This window comes from Eupeodes corollae, chromosome 1, assembly GCF_945859685.1.
Source record: "Eupeodes corollae chromosome 1, idEupCoro1.1, whole genome shotgun sequence".
Classification (NCBI taxonomy): domain Eukaryota; kingdom Metazoa; phylum Arthropoda; class Insecta; order Diptera; family Syrphidae; genus Eupeodes; species Eupeodes corollae.
The window spans coordinates 3,657,415-3,673,236 of NC_079147.1; the positions used below are offsets into that span (position 1 = coordinate 3,657,415).

At 31.2% G+C, this 15,822-nt stretch overlaps 1 long non-coding RNA gene across 1 annotated transcript; it reads right to left on the reverse strand.

Moving 5' to 3' along the window:
- Positions 1–10,505: 10,505 nt before the first annotated feature.
- LOC129943423 (uncharacterized) lies at positions 10,506–11,357 on the reverse strand. Its single transcript, XR_008781241.1, has 3 exons — positions 11,098–11,357; positions 10,898–11,022; positions 10,506–10,811 (listed from the first exon to the last, which is right to left on the reverse strand). It is a non-coding gene; the product is annotated as an uncharacterized LOC129943423 (long non-coding RNA).
- Between the last annotated feature and the right edge of the window lie 4,465 nt (positions 11,358–15,822).

Consider the following 15,822-nt stretch of genomic DNA (forward strand, 5'->3'; position numbering starts at 1 on the left):
ATAAAGTTTGAACGTTGACACTATTTGATAAACACTCTGCATCATTTAAATAACTACCACGCGAATTGTTGAAAGCATCAATTCTTTTGAGGTAATTTACGACTTTTGACACATATTGGGCGTTACGTCAGCCATAACTTGACGAACGTTGGTTTTCAAGTCCTCAAGATTTAAAGGCTTAACTGCATAAACACTGTCTTACACGTAGCCCCACAAAAAAAGTCCAGCGGTGTCAATTCGCATTGATATCGTCACGACGAGAAATTACGTGGCCAGAAAATGTCTTGCAATAAAGCGATATTCGCTCGAGTTGAGTGGTATGTGGCATCGTCTTGTTAAAACCATATATTCCCCAAGTGGTTATCATATGACCATAACGCTCCGAATCGGACAGTCGTTCCATCGTCGTTTTAGAAAAAAGTAAAGCCGAATTACACCTCCGGACCAAAGAGCGCAACAAACACTGACTTTTTGTGGATGAAATGGACTCTCTTCAATTACTTACGGATTCTCAGAACCCTAAATACGATCATTTTCTTAATTACCAACAAAGCTTCGTTGGCAAAGAAAATTTTCTTCGAAAAATCGCCGTCCACTGCCTGTTGGTCAAGCACCCATTCGACGTATCTACTATGTTGTGAATTGTCAGATGAATTCAGTTGTTGTGTGAGCTGGTTTTTATATGGATAACGCCATAATTTGATGTAAGACAATCCTTATTCCTGAGAACGATGACTATTTATATTCCGGTTTCTAAAATTCCGTCTTTTATAATCCCGCGTTTTGTAATCCCGTTTCTCATAATCCCGTTTTTTACTATCCCGATTTTAAAACTAAACACATTTTTTAAAACTAAACAACTAGGTTTGATTGCAAAATCAAAATTATAAAAAATTAAAACAAATTAAAAAATTAGTTATTTTTCTTGATTCATTTTATTGTAACAAATATAACATATCAAAAAATAAAAATAATAATATAAATTTTAAAACAAAACAGCAAACTACAAAGTCAACGATAGTGGTCCGTTTATGAGAGGTAGATTTGGGATTGGTTTCGATATCCCGATTTTTATATTCCCGTTTCTTAAAATCTTGATTTCAAATTCTCGTTTTTTTATAATCCTTTTTTACTACCCCGATTTTGCAATCAAAACTAGTTGTTTAATTTTATTGCAAAATTGAAATTAGAAAACAAATACAAACATGAGATGTGTTTCTAGATTGATTTGCAACCTTTAACAAATATTCCATATCAAAAAATAAAAATATAATGCAAAACAATTCCAAGAAACAAACGCTAATCAATTAACAAAGTCAACTAGAGCGGTAAAACCTTTATTGAGAGGTAGATTTGTTGAAGGAAGGATGTATTTTGTTTGTGAAAGAGCTAATATTGTAAACAAAAATTAATGTTTATGTACAGTCAAAATGTTAAATTCCACAGCACTCAAGTGCTACATGAATTTGTCTATTTTTCTCCAAAGCATTTATCGAAAAATTTGTAAATTCAACCAAATTTGATACAGTGGAACGTCCTTTCCAAAATCCATGTTGAAAATCACTTACATGTCCCCTTAATAAATCGATAAAAATTTCCTTAACCAGACAATCCAATATCTTTGGGATTATAGATAGTTTAGTTATAGGTCTATAATTGCCAATATTATTTTTCTTCCCTGATATAAAAATGGGATGGGATCGAGATTTTCCACTCATCAAGAAATGTACCGGTAGATAAGGATTGATTAAACAATTCTTTTAATGGTACAGAGAGAATGTCAGCACAATGCCTTAAAACAATGGGGACAAATCCCAGTCGGACTGTTTTATAGGCTCAAGTCCATTTTACAACTTAAGTATTTCAAACATTATTAATTTTGATATTATAGGAATCAAATTTCGAAGGAAGCGATTCAAAATAATATTTATCTAACGTAACTGCACTGGTTGAATTTTAAATAGATTCAAAGTGGTCAGCAAACATATTTGCAATTTGTTTAGGATCTGAAGACGATTTCTGATCGAAATGCATCGTTTATGGAAATCCAACACTTCTGCGCTTTGTGTTGATATAATTCCAACATTGATTTGGATTAGATTTCAAGTTCGATTCAATTAATTGTACATAATTGCAATGCAAAAATTTAGACAAGAAAACAAACTCTTTCCGCAAACGACAAAAAAGTGTATAGTCAACCATAGAATTTGACTGCTTAAAACGTTTATACACAGAATTCTTTGCGTTCTTTAACTTCTTAAGCCTGCTATTATACCACTTAGGACTAAACTTTGTTTTTTTTTTCGGATAAAAGGCACAACATTATTCAAAGTGTCGTTAAGAATATTTTTAAATGTACCAAAATTTCAGATAAATTAGAATTTTTGAACTCAGATAACCAATTTATATCATTTTCGTAAAAGTCAGACATCATGAGTTCAATTTCAAAGTTTATTAAAACTTTTATTTTATGCACGTAAAACGGGATTGTCGGGGTTTGACGGGATTTTAAATAGCGGTATTGTTATTGGTCGGGATTTTGAATAAATGGGGTTTTAAAAGAGGATTTCAAAAAATCGGTATTTTAGAAGACGGAATACCTATGAAACTTTTTTTTCGGGATTTTTAAACACGGGGTTTTTAAAAGCGGCATTCCGATACGGTCCCGGTTTGAACAATTTATATGCGTTGTGCGATAGCTAAGCGATCCATTTTCGTAAAAGTCAGACTTTTAACTGACAAAACAAAAATAAGTTTGACATATATCGAATTAAAGCCATATACTTTTGAAACCGCAAAATGGATAACCCATTACTTATTCAACTTTCAAACAAAGTTAAAAAATATCTAAATTTAAATTTTCAAAGTTTTGATTTTCACCATTAAACTTTAAATATCAATTCAATCGTTTATTAAGTTTATTGCCCATTATCATTATTTTTTATGTGAACTAGTTTATTGATTTATTTTTAATCGTTTTGAGACACCTGTATTGTTTATCTATCTTAAACACTAAAACATTTCTCAAGCACCTACTTTACAAATCCTTTTACTGACATCTCAAGCTTAAGCCTCTTAACTGCAGATATGTAGGTACTTAAAGAACACAAATATTTGCAGCAATAAAAACCTGCTAAATCAATATGTTTGTAAAATTAAACTTGAGATAATTTTGTTTATAAACATTCATCAACCATAAATAAGTGCTGTTCAATATTAAAGTTGTCAATATTAAAATTATCAAACAAACATTGATGTCTCTAGAGTTGCATTCACCTCAGAAAAAATGGATAATGAAATGAAAATGGATGCAGAAAACGAAGAGGAAAGTGGGGCATAATGGGCCCTGTTTGCATTTCCATATCGAATAAAATGGCAGCTTTGAAATGCAATCAACTTGCTCAGACATCGCTCGCTATTGGGGGAAGACCCTTTTTTGATTTGAGATCGCATTTGCTTTGTGTTTTGAGCAGAATAAGATTTTCCTTAGTGTATAATTAATGTTATCTAGAGGCATTTAAAAGTGTATTTTTCTGAAAACTGAACAAATGAATATTTGATTGCATTTATTTTTTATCAAGGTAAGTGAATATAGGTTATATATATCAGTTTTCTTTTCCATTTGTAACTTACTTTTGCAAAGTGTCCATAAAAAGTGTTTTGGGGCAGAATGGGCATTTTGCTCCTTTGTTTTGAACAACGGTCCTATCAGCATTTTACTTATTTTAGATGGTTCGGAACTATGTGAGGAAGACCCAGCGATCAAGCAAATACAGAATGCTCCGAGCTGTTCAAGGTGTAAGGCCAAACAAAAATGAGCTGTAAAACTGCTGGTCGAAACTACGAAATTCCTCGAAAGACCTTACAAAGATTTATATAAAATCTGATCAGAACCCCGACCTTCCACTCGTGATTACAAAAGTGGGAAACTTTAAGTTTTTTTTCAGAAGCTCAACAAAAAGGAGCTGGCCAAATATGTTACAGACATGGAAGGCCGCTTATCTGGCTTCTCGATAAAAGAATTTTGTGAATTGGCATATGAGCTAGTGGAGAAAAATGGATTGGCCAATAACTTTGATGCCGAAGCACGAATCGCCGGAGAAGACTGAGCAAACAATTATTTGAAACGTATAACAATAATTTCATTAAGAAAGCCAGAAGCAACATCTGCGGCTTGGGCTAAGAGGTTTAACCGAGTCCCGGTGGCAAATTTTTATAATTTGCTGGAGGAGTGTATTGATAAATATGGGTTTTCCTTAAGCAGGGTATTCAACGTAAAAGAAATTGGGATCACTATCGAGTAAAGAGGAGGAAACAAGTAGGATTGTTACCTTCTTCAGCGCTGATGGTTTGTATACGCCGCCAATCTTTATTTTCCCTCAAAAAAGAATAAAAGCCGAGCTGATGGATGGAACATCACCATCATGCTCTGCTTTCCACCACATTGCACATATCGAATGCAACCTTTGGATGTGACGTTTATAAAGCCTCTGAGCTCATATTATGGAGATGAAGTAAAGAAATACGCACTACCAAGTAGGACAATTGTTCGGAAAAGCCTATTTAAGTCCTGCTACAATGACAGTTGCGATAAACGGCTTTCGGAATACAAGCGCATGGTCAATAAACCCAAATATATTTGAAGACCATGACTTCTTACCTTGCAAAACCACAGATATGTTACATGAAGAGCTCTCCTTACAAAGAGCAGCTGGAGGCTGAAATCACCAAGTCCAAGCCTCCAATGGGCAAATTGAATGATGCAAAACAAATATTAAATAATTAATTTTTAACAAACAGTCTAATTTAAACCTTCTTTTAAATAAAACATTTTCAGATATATTTTTTTTTTTTTTTTATTTATTAATATCATATTCTCCTAACAATTTTTAGATATCTTATTTCTAATTTAATAATATATGTATTTTGTACACTTAATTAGAGGGAATAGGTTGTAGCATTTGAATTTTAAGTTAAAATTGAATTAATGCCACATTTACAAATTTTTATATTGTGGGGTGGACAGATTATAAATAACGAATATGATTAAAGAACAGATACAGAGAAAAAACTTTTTTATGAAATGATCACTATGATTGATTTGAACTGCATAAACAAAATTTTAATTATTGTATACGTAAATAAACAAAGGGAATAAATATTATCAAATAACGTAGTTTAACAAAGATTCAATGTTATAAGTATCGAAATTAAGAAGCCATAATTTAACTGATTTTAGGAACTGTGGACGGTTTCTAATGCTTCGTAATTCAGCTGGAAGACTATTGTATAATTTGCGAGACACAATAGTTTAAGAATTCCTAAAAAGAGTAGTTCGAAAAATGTTTAATCGTACCGAGTTAGAATTTCTCATATTATATGTATTACCATAGACTAACTAATAATAAAGACGGGACACTTCATAGAAAGAAAAAGAAACCAATTTTAGATTGCCTCCACCGAGATTGCCTCCACAGCATACATGTTTTGTTCGAAGAGCGATAATTTGTTTGTTGTTATGATTAAAAGTTGCAAGTTGCAATGAATGATCGAACCACACACAAGTCAAAATAAAAAGAACACAGCGCAGACGCAGATACGTACATATTCACTTTCACAGTTCGATCCGTCAACTTCACAACAACAAAAACACACGCAACGAGCTCTGTTTTCTGCATCTATTTCATTGTGCTATCACAGCGCAGACGCAGATACAGACATATTCAAAGCGTGATGTACTCGTAGGTATCCACTTCACAAAAAAAACACACGCAGTTTTTTTTTCAGTTTTAATTTTTGTTGTGTCTTTTTTTCAAGATTGCGATATGCCGTTTTATTTGTTTTATTATTCATTAGAAATTCGTTTTCAATTAATACAAAATAATTTTGTATTATTTTTATTTCTATAAGTGGTAAGAAATTACAAACATATCTGATAAACAATCTTAATTATTGTCAAGACATTGGGCTACGGGTCAGAAGTTTAACATGCGATCAAGGTTCGAATAATAGAAGGTGCTTCAATTTTCTAGATATAAGACTAAAAAAGCCGATCTTTTATCACAACTGTCAAGGAATTTTCGCGTTGTATGACCCTTGTCATCTCATTAAAATTGTACGCAATACATTATTAAAAAAAGAGGCTGGGATGCGACCCACACTGATAAATTCCCATCCCGTGTCTGTCGATTTGTCTTGCTTAAAAGTTTGTCTATATGTACTCGTATCAATTTTTACCAAATTTGCGTACTATTTTCTGTAGATTTTATTTTTTATGGAAAAACGGACTGTTGGATTTTTATATAAAAATTACTGAATATTAAAAACAATATTTTTTGTGAAATAAAATAAGTTTGAAGCCAATATTTTTAATTTTTGAAAAGCTATTTGAGTCGAAAGTAAATTTTTACCAAGTTTTAGTATTTTTTTTTAGAGTTTTATTTTTTGTAAAAAAACTGACAATTCGATTTTTTTAAAAATTATACTGAATGTTGAAGCAATATTTTTATAAGATAAATTAGTTTGAAGCCAATATTTCAAATTTTTGAAAAGATATTTGAGTCGAAAATCATTTTTTACCAACTTTTGTTAATTTTTTTTTAGTTTTTATTTTTTTTTTTGTAAAAAAAACTGTAAGTTCGATTTTTCTCAACATTTTTCAAAATGTTGAAAACTATATTTCTTATAAGATAAAATAATATTGAAGCCCAAATTTCAAGTTTTTTAAAAGATATTTGAATCGATATTCAATTTTTACGAACTTTAAGTAATGTTTTTTTTTATTTTTATTTTTTATAAAAAAAAAACTGTCAAAATTTTATCAGATGTCAAAAACATTATTCTTCGTTGCACAAAATTGTTTTAGAGATGAAATCATATTTCAGTCATAAAATTTTAGAGGTGACAAATTTTTTTTTCAGTTTTATTGAATTATAAAAAAAACCGAGGAATTTTTGTCAGAAGATGTATTTTCCCAATCAAATCTTGATAGTAGTTATCAAAACGATAGAGAAAATCCAAATTTGCCTGGAGAAGTCAAAGAAGAAGGTGAAGATGAAGATGTTGACCTTCCAGAATTTAATATTATAGAGGAGGATATTTTGATAGAGGACCTTTCTCTAAGGTATTTCATCGGTGCCGCAATTTTGAAGATGACTGAAAAAATATCTTGTAAATTATGCCCAACTGATATGAAAAGATGTGGGGAATCTATTAAAATGCAAAAGTCTTCTGAAACATTTTTGTTCCACAAAAATTTCTCAAAAACATCAGATTTCGGTAGCATAACTGCTCCAACTGATCTTTTTTTTGAAATCTCTAAGGTTCATGTACAAGTTTTTTAAAAAGTCATCAGCAGCACTCCACATATAAAAAAAATTAAATCCACAATTACAGAAATGTGTATTCTAGAAACTAATAGGATTCCACAACGTTTGCAGTTCTCACCACATTTTAATTCTAGATTATATAATTTTTTTTGCTTAAAAAGTTTAGTGTTTGGGAGAGTGCAAAGCCTACAACGTCATAAAAGGAGCTGAAGCAACACCGGAAGCTAAAAATATTACAAGCATAAGAAGGCTGAAGGGATTTTCTTCAAATTTTGTATATAATGTTGTTTGTCTAATATGCCCAGGCGTTTTTTTTAATTTTTTTTAGGACCAAAAATAACGGTACATACCAGCCATACAATTTTGTTTCGCTAAAAACGAATATGACATTTTTCTCAAAAACGGGTCCGAGGATTTTTTTAAAAAAAATTCAAATGAATTCAATAAAGAAATGCTACTTTTTAATTACGTTTTTATTTTCATGAACTTAAAACTTTGGGTACCTTCACTCTACAGTACAACCATGTTTCTTAATCCAAAAACAACGGTACCTCCCATACAAATGTTGAAAACCGTTAAAATAAAAAACTTATTTTTCTCAAAAATGCCTCCAAGAATTTTTATAAAAAGAAGTATTTTTATTTTTAAAGTTCTTGTTAATACTTTTATAAAAAAAAATATCAATAACGATTACTACGGGACCTGTCATATAAACCGATTTTTTGGTTTTCAAATTTCTCGTCAACGGCTTAACTGATTTCAACCAAAAATCGTATGCGAGTTCTCCTTTACCATTTAAACAATTTTGCATATAAAAATTTTCAAAAAATTTTTGGATTTTTAAAAAATATTGAATTTTTCTTTGTGAAAATTCAATTTCTTGGAAAGGGGCCAATGAATATTTTTTTGTATTGTATGTAAAATTGTATTTTATTAAACACTAAAAGACTTCAACAATTTTTGAAATTATTTTTTCTTAAATTCATATTTATCAAACACATCAGATGGCTTTCTTTATTTTTAGCTCTAAGGTTTTAGCCATTAAAATAACTTAATCAATTTATCTAATTTTATTTCTTATTTTTTTTTAATAATATCACAATATTTTTGAACAAATTAATATGTACTTGTACATCATCAAATTCTAGCTGCGTTAAAGTTGTTAGCTACGAGAGCAAGTTTGTGCGATCCAGTCGTGCCCATTTTTTATTATTTTGAAGAGAACCTTTACAGCTAACGAATGGAATTTAAAATTCCCAAATTCGTATTCTAATAAATTATTTTGTATTAATTGAAAACGAATTTCTAATGAATAATAAAACAAATAAAACGGCATATCGCAATCTTGAAAAAAAGACACAACAAAAATTAAAACTGAAAAAAAAAACTGCGTGTGTTTTTTTTGTGAAGTTGATACCTACGAGTACATCACGCTTTGAATATGTCTGTATCTGCGTCTGCGCTGTGATAGCACAATGAAATAGATGCAGAAAACAGAGCTCGTTGCGTGTGTTTTTGTTGTTGTGAAGTTGACGGATCGAACTGTGAAAGTGAATATGTACGTATCTGCGTCTGCGCTGTGTTCTTTTTATTTTGACTTGTGTGTGGTTCGATCATTCATTGCAACTTGCAACTTTTAATCATAACAACAAACAAATTATCGCTCTTCGAACAAAACATGTATGCTGTGGAGGCAATCTCGGTGGAGGCAATCTAAAATTGGTTTCTTTTTCTTTCTATGAAGTGTCCCGTCTTTATTATTAGTTAGTCTATGGTATTACTCATAGGGCTTTACAAATAACCACTCCTCATAAAAAATATTTTCAAAACCTTAAAATAAAACAAGTGTCGCGGGCAGCGTTGCAAATTTTTCTTAGGACAGTTTTTTGAAGAACTGTTAATTGTTGGATTTTGTTTAAGTATGCACCTCCCCAACAACTGATACCATATTGTAACTTCGAGTGGAAAATACCATAGTAAACCTTTTTTAACGTGGAGAATGAACAATATTTTTTTAACCGATAAAAGCATCTTACGGTTGAAAAAAGATATCGCTTTAAATCCATAATGTGCTCAGTCCATTTTAAATGTTGGTCAATTTTGACACCTAAATACTTAAAATCTCTCACTATTTCTTTATTGATGCATGAACTGCAGCAGTTTGCTTCCGAATTAAAGGTATTTATTAAATGAGATACTAGACATTTGCTATTGAAGAGTTTGAAACTAGAACAAGACGGAGCATGGAACAATAATTTTATGTCATTTAGTCCATTGGTGAACATCATAAGTTTGGATTTGTTTTCCTAACAAATGTTTGAAATTTGTATTAAATATAATCCTTATATGACCCATTATTCCCCGGTTTCCCCTCATTATTATTTATTAGTTTAATTTAAAGCGTTTGCGATAATTTAATGCAGCACTCGGTCCAAGACGAGACTTCGACAATACTTTGGAGACTTTTGATGACTTCACGCGAAAGTAAGGTGACTTTCTCGCGAGAGAACACTGACGTGGCTTTTCGAAATAAGAGCTGAAGTTATAACCTTCCTTCGTTAGTTATTGGAATTGGAGTATCTGTCAGTTATATTTAAAAAAAAATTATTTGAGTGTATCACTTCAGGGAAAGGCAATAACTGTTTTCGATGCCAGTGCCAAATCAAAAGCATTTAAAAATAAAATCCAGTTTTGGGCTGAATCCATAAAAAATCGAAACCTAGACAGCTTTCCAATGCTCAAAGAATTTAAAGGAGAAATAGCTTTGGACATTCCCGATGATATTTTAAATGAGTTTCACATCCATATAGTAGGTTTGCTAGATAGCTTCCCCCACTATTTTCCAGACGAATTCCACCTGAACATTAAGGAAAACGTATGGGTATTGGAAAAACCACCCTCCCTCACATCGCTGCAAGCTGGGTGCTTGTATGACCTGACATCAGATTCTTCGATAAAAGAACTTTTTGCAACAATGAAGTCCTTATCAGAATTCTAGTGTAAGTTAAAAGACGACTTCAGTTAACTGTCAGATAAAGCTTAAATAATTCTTCTGCCGTTTGCAACAACATACCTGTGCGAATAAGGGTTCTCTGCATATGTTGGAACCAAAACAAAATATACATAGATCCCGTGTCGATGCAGAGCCTAATATATTTGATGCAGTTGTCCCAAATTCAACCAGATATTCCAGCTTTATGCAAAAATAAGCAGCCTCATTATTCCCACTAAAAAGAAACTCCATATAATTATAATGCATATAATATAATTATGTAATTCCTTATAAAGTTAAGTTAACAATGTTCTTGTGTTTTTCGTCGTAAGAATTGTTTCCTGAATTCAAGAAAATAAACGAAATTAAAAAAAAAGATATTTAATTTGCTACATGTAACTACGAAAAATGGCCTATGCGCTTCAAAGTTCTCCGCGTTTAATTTCCAACGCAAATAGTGCTCCGCGACTAAAAAAGATCTGATCTAAAATCTGAAAACGGTGGAAAATTTCGGTTAGAAATGAGGTTCCAAGTTATCAACACTAATCGCTCGAAAGTCAACATATTGATTCGTTACCTATTCACTTTCTCACGCTTTATATTCGGGTTGTTGTTGTCCGTGCACAATGTCAGAAACAACATGAGCTGATAACATTCAATTTCAAACTTTTCCACTTTTCTTTCGACCAACAGGAACTGGAACTTTTAAAATTAAATATAATATTAAGTGATTTTGTCTTCTAATTCTAAACCAAAAGTAAGAAGGTAAATACCTACCTATTTTCAATGTATGACTTTTTAGATATTCAAATAAATGCCCCTAGTTTGATATTACTTTAATAACAGCCTTCCCATAATAAGCAATTGATTTATAGCTTACCACATGAATTAATTTATTAAGCTATGAATAATCTTATGCTGACACTAAAATCGTTTGTGATGATGAAATAAAAATAGAAATTTTCCATAATACTACGTTCATATTTATCAATCATGTAATGATGATGATGATTGCAGTCATTGCCCCAACGAACTAGTTTAAATTTTAAATTCAAGTGCAATCAAATTATTCAAAGCTCATCTCATCTCAATCATCTACAATCTAGAATCTTCTTAATAAAATAAAGTGCGCTTGTGAAGCTCTCATAGTCATCGGATGATGACGGACGGTTTCGCGAACATGCCACCAAAGCAGAAACATTCAAAGCGCCAATAACACGTGACTCTTACTGGAAATGAAAATGAAATAAGGCATAAGAGCGCAGTTTTCAAACACTGGAAATAGAACGATTTTCATCATAATAAAAATCAACGTGGCCGAGAGCTAGACGAGCCGGTCACTTTCGACGACGAACGTTGTCGTTGGCGTTGCTGACTGCCTCATATCCCAACCTAATACCCGTGACGGCGGCATGTTTTCAGTTTCTCTCAGCACTCTTGCACATTTTTTCAAGTTGAAGGAAGGAAGCTTGTGATGTGAACAACATAAACAAAGATTGCAATGATCTCGAATAACAGCTGCTGTGAAGAATCAATAGAAATGATGAGGTTATAGTCAGGTAGGTAAAGTTCTATGAGGCTATTGCGAGTGTTTCAGTGCAGGAGTTTGTAAGTGCGATCTTTAAAAAACTTTTGTATAGACTGTCCAAAGCAGTGTTGAAAACTACTGTTTTAATTTAATTTGAAACACGAATGGGTTCTGGAAATAAGTTTAATGCAACAGAAAGAGCAGATGATTTTAAGGACTTAAAACTCTAAGGACGTGAAATAACAAGGAGACGTAATAGAAGCCATAAAGTTTTAAGCAATCATATTACTGATCTACAAAAATATGAAGCAGAACCAACATAACATCATGGGAAAAGAGGTTAATTTTACGACTTGTCTCAAATTCCACTCTATTAACTACTAAAATAAGGACCAACAGTTGCGTATCAGCCAGAATGGCATAGGTTAAAAGGATAATACCTACAAAAAAGTGTTATATGGAGCATCGGATGAATGTTGCAAGAGAGCATGTTACTTGGAGCAGTGAGTGGAAACGCGTTGTCTTTTCGGGTCAAAACCAGTCCTACCTTGACGACCTGTTTTTTAACAACTTGTATTTCAATGATCTGTGAAAGGATAAGCTTATTTTGTGAAAGATATCATAGCCGTTATGAGATGTAATGGTGTGGGGAGCTATAACCTACTATGAAGCAATCGACTTTTAGTTTTTGCGAAACGCTAAACGGGACGAAAAATAATTGACTCTAACGGTCATTGCCAATTTTGAAAAGCATTTTTGGACTTCTGCCTTCGAAGACAATGACCCCATTCACATTTCGAGGGTTGTTATAAGTTGAATTCAACACGTCTAACTTTTGCCATGGCAACCATTTTTCCCGCACTTTAACATAAATGAAAACGTTTGGCCATGGCTTTATCGTAAAGTTTATGAAGGTGGTGAACAATTCAAAGACACCTTAATCGAAGGTTTTCGTGATTCCTGGGTCCAAATTTCCTCTGGTCATTAAAAACATCTATTTCAAATTGGCAGATATAGTCTTTCATTAGTGTGTAAAAAATGTTATAAGTAAATGTTGTTAAGCCATAAAATGTGAATATTTCATTATGTAATTTCAGAGTTTTTTCCTTAAAAAACAGTTTAAATAATCCAAATGTTTTGCCTTCTACAGGACTTTTTTTTAAAAAGTGGATGGGATCCGACCCACACTGATAACTTACCATCCCGTCTCCCGATTTTTCTTGCTTAAAAGGTTTGTGGGTTTTCATTTTTGCTTAAAAACTTTTCAGTTGGATTATTCTTAAAAAAATTTAAAATTACTAACAATACTTTACATCTAATGAAATAGTTTGATTTCAAAATTTATATTTGTGAACAAGATTTTTAGTTAGTCGAAAACCAATTTTTAACAATTTTAGTAGCATTTGCGTACTGTTTTTTTTTTAGATTTGCATTTTTATGAAAAAAGAAATGCCTGTTGGAGTCTTATTAACAATTTACTTCATGTCGAAAACAATATTTTCTGTGAGATAAAATTAATTTGAAGCCCATATCTTTAATTTTTGAAAAGATATTTGTATCCAAAGTAAATTTTTACTTCGTTAAAGTTTTGTTTTTTTTTCTAGGTTTTATTTTTTGTATAAATACTGTCAATTCGATTTTTCTTAAAATTTAACCAAATGTCGAAAAGAATATTTCTCATAAGATAAAATAAGTTTGAAGCCATAATCTGAAATTTTTGAAGAGATATTTGATTCGAAAATCAATGTTAGTAATGTTTTGTTTAGGTTTATAAACAAAAACTGTCAATTCGATTTTGTTCAAAATTTTACCACATGTAAAGTTTTTCTTTATAAAAAAACTGTCAGTTCTATTTTGCTCAAAACTGACCACATTAAAAAAAACGTTTTTCTTCGGTGCATTAAATTAATTTGGAGATAAAACCATTTTTTGTTCGAAAAATATTCAGGGTGACAATCATTTTTTCTTTCAGTTTTTTGGATTAAAAAAACAACCGTTAGTTGGATTTTTTTCCAAAAATATTTTTGTTTGGTATCATGTTACAATACAATCTAATTCAAGTCGCTAGCGTCATTGGTTTGTGACATATTTTGGGTTAACTATAATTTTCATTTATTTTAGCAATTCAATAAAAAGATGAAAATTATAGTTAGACAATTATAGGTATAGAAAACCACCTATATTTTTGAAAGTCATTTCTGCATCTTTCTGCATTATTATCTTTAGGAACAAATTTTAATATTTAAATACGATATTACTACTGGTTCTTGAGCTAGGAACTCCGAAAAAACTTCTCGAACGGACGCACGGACGTACGATGAGGGATTTCTTCATTTTTCTATTTATTTCTTTATTTATTCGTCTTAAAAGCTACACACTGTATTTTTATTAATGAACTGAGATTTCTCGAAAATGTCACAAAGCTACATTTCTTATTGTTAAAATAAAGCGCATTGATATTTAATTAATTTATTTAAATCAATTTGAACTTTTTTTGCATCGTTAAGTGAATTTATGGAAGTGAATATTTTCAAATCGTCAGCAAATAGAAGACATTTAGAAAAAGTAAGATTCAATGGTAAGTCGTTAATACAAATGATAAAAAGAAGTGGTCCAAGGTGACTACCTTGAGGGACACCCTAGAAATTTATAATTTCCTTAGACAAAGCATTATCAATTTTAACCAACTCGTTTTAACCACATTAGGAGCTGAAAGTGAAATCTGTAGTAGTAGACATTTGTAGTAGTGGATCTACATTTTAAGAAACCATGTTGGTAAACTGAAATGTTATTGTGAATAAGATTCTAAAATTTGTTTTTTAGCACAGCTTCGAAAACCTTAGGAATTAACTGCAGTATTGCAATTAGTTTTTAATTTTCAGTCGAACTTTTTGTACCTCATTTATGAAGGGCAGTTATTATAGAGTATTTCGATTCATTTAAGAACTCACTATTACTTAAAGAAAGGTTAAATATTATAGAAAGTGATGAAGCAAGTATATTACCAGAAGTATTAAAAAGAATTGGTGGAAAATTGTCTTGTGAAATAGAAACCCTTTTTCTAAGATATAAAAGTACTTGTAGAGATCAACCATATGATCTGAATATATTTTGTAAGCATAGTCTAATTTGAGATTAATAAAATTAGATTCAAAAAACGACGCGAAGTTATTGCAAATTATATTAATTTATCGGACAATTATTATAAGTCATACTAGATGGAACCCCATTTGAGTTTCTTTTCGTGTTAATAAATGACCAACACTCTTAGAGTTATTCTTAATATTCGATTCAAGAGACGAGATGTATTGCTTGTATTAATAATAATAATACTTGGACTTGTAAAGACTTTATATTTTTAGCTGATCGCATGCAAGTCCAAGTATTATTATTATTCATACAAGCAATACATCTCGTCTCTGACACAATTTCATTCAAAATTTCTCACAGATAAGTAGATGTTATGTATTGTACTCGTATCTTCTTTTAGAATTTGAAAACCCTACACGCCAAACTATGACACTATTTCTGGTTTTGTCTTCCATCTTCCTGCTTGGTTGAGGATAAAAGTTTGGAGAAAGTGGTTTTGTAATTTTTTGTCTTCTTGTAGTTTTTCGCAAAAATAGTTTCAAATTATTTATAATTTACATTACATAACATCTTGATATCTTGTAATGTGTGTTAGTTGGAATAAAAGTACATAGTATAAGGTTAATTAAATCTGGACCGACACAAATGCCATACAAAATTGGTACCTAATGGATACGCCTAGTCTCTTTTTATGTGCTCATATGGAATAACAAAAATATAGCAAACAGCAAATTGATTTTAAATGCATTTAAAGATAATGATGTATTATGAGTTTATGACTATTTAAAATTATAGCTACAAATGTCCAGTACATTACACTATTCAAAACTTATTTCGTCTTTATACCTATTATATGAATGTACCCACTGCTTTTTCTTAATTCA